The 5947-nt window shown below is 38.9% G+C and overlaps 1 long non-coding RNA gene across 1 annotated transcript; it reads left to right on the top strand.

Moving 5' to 3' along the window:
* Positions 1–446: 446 nt before the first annotated feature.
* Positions 447–5248, top strand: LOC134512112 (uncharacterized). The gene is made up of 3 exons (XR_010070051.1): positions 447–517; positions 2600–2779; positions 3600–5248. It is a non-coding gene; the product is annotated as an uncharacterized LOC134512112 (long non-coding RNA).
* Positions 5249–5947: the final 699 nt, after the last annotated feature.

A 5947-nucleotide genomic window follows, 5' to 3' on the forward strand; every position in this document is an offset into this window, starting at 1 on the left:
AAAGAGAACGATACAAATCTGTCCTAACAAGTTTGCAGAATTTTTGTCACTTCAAATAATTTTTGAAGGATCTGGCTATGGTCTATGGCTAACTGGTAATATATCTGAATTTCTAGAGATGTCAGATACTGAATATGGCTATGCTGGGAAGGAGAACGTAAATTGCGACTAAAGCTTTCTGAGATTGTTTTCTGTGTGTTTGTATTGATGTCGCTTTTCCTGTGTCACTGAAATACATTAATTTCTCTTCTGCTACTTGGCGAGTATATTGAATAAAAATAGAAGGAAAAGTGCTTATACTTAACATTTTCTCAGGTCTGCTACATTAGAAAGAGGCACAGCAAGATAACACAAGACCTGGCTTATTTTTTAAAACTGTGATACAGAGAGGTGCATAGGAGCAGCGTATACAGTGTACACAAAATTCTCTCATGATTTTCATTTGCAGAGGTTTCCTGTGCTGCAAGATCAAGTCTACAACAAGATAAAATTGTATACTGTTCATAGTCTGAGAAAGGTAATTACATTACTGTGTGTAGTATGAGATGCATGATACAATAATTAGCACCAGTTATAAAAATCACTAACTATAGGTTTGCATATGTGGTTTCAGGTAAGGTAATGCAACATAATCTAATATCGTAACTGTGATACAGTATCCAGGATAGTGTTTGAGAGCATATTTTGACAGATGGGCAAGTCTTTTGAAAACACTTCTCACTTCTGTCCTTTGTGCCATGCCACAACTAGCGCAGACTTCTGACTCAAGATCGGTTTGAGACTTGGCATTGATATGAGCAACAGTGTCATAACTGCTGGAACTTTTAGTATGTTGGTACATACAAACAGTTTTGGTTTTTTTTTTCTTTTTTAATCTAAGTGTCTTTCATTTATTCACATGCAAAAGTATACAAGCACCATGAAAATGGGAACATCATACAATTCCATATTTATCTGTACTTGGGAAAGGGCTGATTCCTCTCTCTACAGCAGAAACTAGGTAGTAGGTCTACAGAGCACAGGAACTAAATATAAACCTCTTATGTGCAGACGAATTTTATCTCTAGCACCATCAACATCCCATTACTGTTGTGTGATAAGTCACCCTCCCATGGGCAAAACACAGACAAAGAACATTGTGTTATTCAGTGATGGCTTTGGAGGTTGACAGCAGCTAATGTTGCAGAAAGTGGCTGTTCTTCCAGCCCACTCCTCCCCACCTGCAGGGCTGGGAAGGCAGGAGAGAAGCGCAGCTGAAAGGGACGTGCTGGCGGCACTGACAGCCTCTGCTTGTCACCACCCTCTCTTCCCAAAAGCGATGGGTAGCATTTGGCCAGTGACTAGACAAGTCTATTTTTGGTAACTTCTCATCCTGTATAGTCTATTCCTGTCACTACGGAGCACTCATGCAAATGTATGTACAGAGGCTGCAGTTACAAAGCTGCAATTTACTGGACTGCATTAATTTTACTACAGTAGATTGTGACAGGCAGAAATTATCATGGTAAAGATATCTTCAGTTACACAAAGGGAGACCTATTCTGTTATTCCTAACTGGAATTGCGATTCTTTTAAAGCTTATTCTTGTTATCATCTTTGCCTGATTGCACATCTGTCATTTCTTTTACACTATTGGTACTATTTCTAGTTAACCTTATCTTTAGAATAATAGAGGAATTTTCAGTCTCAGTTCAGAAGCAGTTCACATTGGAAAATGTAATCTTGATTGGCAGGAAAATTGTTTATGGATTTTAAATTCCTTTCCAGCCCAGCTCCGTATCAGTGTATTACCATAACTGCTAAGCACTTTCTTGGTCATCTTGAAGACATCAGCCGCATTCACAAGTCCTAATTTAATATATTCATCTCCTCCTAATCACACTACATATACTCAAGATTCCTTCCTTTATTATTTGTCAGAGGTTGCACTCAAAAAATACTTGTATCTAGATCCCTTCCTTCTGTGAAATCATTCCGTTTGTTTACTAATGGCAGTCGATTGGTATTGTAGCTTTTGAATAACTTTTTAACTCATTTTTTCTACTTTCTTTTCTGTTCTTGAGTGGATGAACATTACAGAGATAATTAGATACTTCTAAATTTGTAGACACTTCTAAATGTTGGCATCCTATACAATTTTCATTTGATCTCTGATTTTTTGTTCTGAGGGTGGGAGTTTGGGAGGAACAACAGGGAAAAAGTTGTCTTACACTTTTATTCAAGATTTATTTTTTTTTTAGTCTCGATTGGAGTTACTTTTTAACCAGAAACACCTCTGAGTCTTTGGTCATGAAACCAAGCAATATCAGGCTTAGTCAATACCTAGATAAGATACATCCAAGAAAAATAGGTAAAGATCTAAAGTTACTTCTGGTGCTTCAGTAGATGGCTCCCTTTGCTCTAAGCAAGAATGGAGCTGCTGTACCCTCCTGGCACCTGGTGGAGACTAAGTATAAAGAAGGAAGCTTAACTTCGAAGTCAAGGTTATGACAGCTTTTGATCACGAGCTACCCCGTGACACATATCAGAAGAAGAGCAGCATCTTGGTCAAACTCCAGTTTGAAAAATTGTCTGACTTGAATTCCCTTTGCTGTTTCAGTCTCAATGAGCAGCCTTCACTTTCATCCAGAGCTTGTTTCATGCAATGTGTTCATTAAAGAGTTGCTCCATTTCAGAGGTGGATTAAGTGATTAACATAAAGAAGTTCAGGATTCATCCAGGAGAATAAAAAAGAGTGACAAGGCTTGCTACTCTATTTTTATGTGAGCATCGCTCTCAGGTAAGTAGCAGTTTTGCTGATGATATAAAGGTTACTAGATTCATGACAATATTGCAAATTATATTGCAAAGACTGTTCCACGTAGATATGGATTGTGTGAACTGAAGTGGCATGGTGTTTCCTTTTTAAACTTAACTGTGTTTGTTAACATAGTGCTCAAATGTGACCAAGACTAGTCATATTTAGCTGGCAATCTTTGAATCACCAGCACTTTGGAAGTAAACACTTGAAATGAGATTGGGGGAGTGAAAATGCTGGTGATGGCCTGTCTCCAAGATAAGCTTTACTACTGGGAGCTGCCAAAAGAGACGTTGCTGCTGAAGGAATGTGCAGATGTTGGAAATCTCATTGAACAGAATTCTTAAAGAGCATCGGGTGCCTCGAGCTTGGGTCCGCGATGGCTTGGGGTTCTGCAAGACTTCTGTGAGTTAGGAACCTCCACATAACTGATGGGAAAGAAAAGAAGTTGAGGGGGGGAATGAGTTTACTGTAGATAGCCAGAAATTAAACTGTTTGCATGTTTGTATCTCAACATTGGCTGGACTTGCAGAACCTCTTTAATTGATTCCTTTCATAAAGAAATAATTTAGTTTTACAGATACAGAGTCCTATTGTGTGTCTCTCAGCATGTGATGCAAGGGTGGCAACAGCTAGTCTAATCACAGCAACCAATAAAGAGGAAATTGTAATTAATGGCAAAACATAGTAGCAATGAGAAACCAGACAAATTAAAAGCCTGGAGGGACTCCAGCTACTAAAAAGCTGAATTTCCCACTATAAGAATAAAAATAACAGCAATTTTTTTTTTGTCTGTATCTAGATCTTATCAGTACAGATTGAAAATGGAAAAGTGGAAATGCGCATTATTCTCCCATTGATGGAAAAGATGTGAGAAGCAAGCCAATAGCGCTGTGATCTTCAGCAGAAGAATAGTTTACAGCTTTTTGACACAAAACCCAATATTCTCCTGGGAAAGGTCAAAAGAGACCCAGGAACTACTTATCCTTATCAATTGACCAGTCTTAAGATTGTTGGGAAAAGGTACAGGATGTATAACAAGGAGAAAGAATGCAAAATGGTGCCATTAAGGTAACAACTGAATAGAAAAAAAATCCCTTTACTGGTATTACAAACAAGTTTCAAGATCCATACAATTGAAAAAGGTGCAATGAAATCAGTGTACTTAATGCCACTGCAGCATCTTTCTAAGTAGTTCTCCTAATGAAGAGCTAATAAATATGGAGTCTTTGCACATTGTTACTCAGCACATAATGCATGAAACATGATTCCTGGGATCTTTTTTTTCCGGGAAAAAACCAAGAGACTTAGTTGCTCCAGTGGATCTCTGCAAAAGTTATTTTGGTGCACATCAGCTTTGGGAACCAATGATTTAATTTTCTTGTGATATTGCTATCAGGTTACTCAAATTATAATACTTTGCTCTCTCCCTGCAGAGCTGGAAGACCTTGCATCGCAATCCTATTTAATGTGCATATAGCAGTATGGATAGCTTCCACTTCCCTTATTTCCTGCAGGCAGCAATTATAATTCCATCTCTGCCTTCTTTCCACAACCCCTCCCATATGACCTGCTGTACCATTTGAGGTCTTTAGTATGCTATCTATTACAGATCACAAAAAACCCCAAACAACTTCTGTATGAAATTTGTAATATCTGAGTTCTCTGACATTTCTTAGCATCTGACAGTGATCAGACGTGGCATCATCTCTGGGCATATCACTAGAAGAGATGACAGACCAAGAACAAATGCAATTCTCCAACATATTTTTGAGAGCAAGCTATTGGAAGTTGAGAAGTTTTGGAGTTCAAAGGAACCAATTTAGGATTTCCAAGGAACTGGAAAATTCAATTCTGCCACAGATTCAAGCCCTAAAAGCACCTTTCCTACTACAAAAAAAAAAACCCCGAAACCAAACCTGGAAGGAATAATGTCAGTTGTTTCTGTATCACTTTCTTATAAGATGGAAAAGGATTTTTGTGAAATGTTTAATAAGATGAATGGAAGTACACATCAGCTTTGTTTATGTGTTGCTTTGTTTTTTGGGAAAACTACTGGATTTTCTTTCTTGTCCTGCATGATACACAGCAAAGGGACAGAGAGCTCTGGCAGGTGCTTATTAATAGTTTACATAAATCTAGAGATAAAACTTCATGAAACAGTTTGAGAGAAGGACTGAAAGATGGCTGATGTTATGTACCAACACTGGTTTGAAATGTTTGAAGTAGTGCTTTTGTAGTTGCAGCCCCCATAATTGTAATGTGCAGCCTTATGAGTCCTTTCACCTATTCTTTTCATTTACCAAGCTCCACACGTTCTGCACCTTTTCAAATAATTCAGTTGTGTTCGTTGTCTAATCATTTGTTGTCTTACTCCATCTCATCCCTCTCCACAATTCAGTCATACATCATTCCCTGTAGAGGGTGTTCACTCCAACACGCTGCAAGAGCAAACAAAAATCTGTTGCCAAACTCATCAACTATTTAATCAGCTCTTTGTTTGTAAACGTTGAATGTAGGGTGATAGTTTTCTTTGGAGTGTGTGCAGCAATGTCTCTGCGTGTCAATCAGAATATTTGTGCAGCCCACTCACTTTGGGATTGCACTGCAGAGTTTTGGAGTTCGTCCATCTGTTTTGTTAATCTCTTTTAACCATTTCCCTGCCCCAGTACTCATGGTTTTCCATTCCAGGTCCCTACCCTGTTTTTCCTCTTGCTTTTGTCCTCCACGTGCACGATTCTTTGATTCTCTCTGGCTTCTCACTCAGCTTATTCCGCATTTGTCTTGCAGGCTTGCTTGTTCCCAGAGCTATCTCCCAACTCCACCTGTGACAGAGATCAGTGATTCCCTGTCTCCTCTGACTAGTCCTAGCCCCACTGTTCATCCCCTATTTTAGAATTCATACAATAGGTTAGATTGGAAGGGGTCTTTAAAGGTCATCTAGTCCAATCCCCCTGCAATGAGCAGGAACATCTTCAAGGATCAGGTTGCTCACAGCTCCGTCCATCGTCACCTTGAATGTTTCCAGGGGTGGGGCATCTACCACTTCTCTGGGCAACCTGTGCAAGTGTTTCACCACCTTCATTGTAAAAAAATCCTTCCTTTTATCTAGGTCTAAATCTACCCTCTTTCAGTTTAAAGCCATTACCC

Source organism: Chroicocephalus ridibundus, chromosome 2 (genome assembly GCF_963924245.1).
Source record: "Chroicocephalus ridibundus chromosome 2, bChrRid1.1, whole genome shotgun sequence".
NCBI classification, from domain to species: domain Eukaryota; kingdom Metazoa; phylum Chordata; class Aves; order Charadriiformes; family Laridae; genus Chroicocephalus; species Chroicocephalus ridibundus.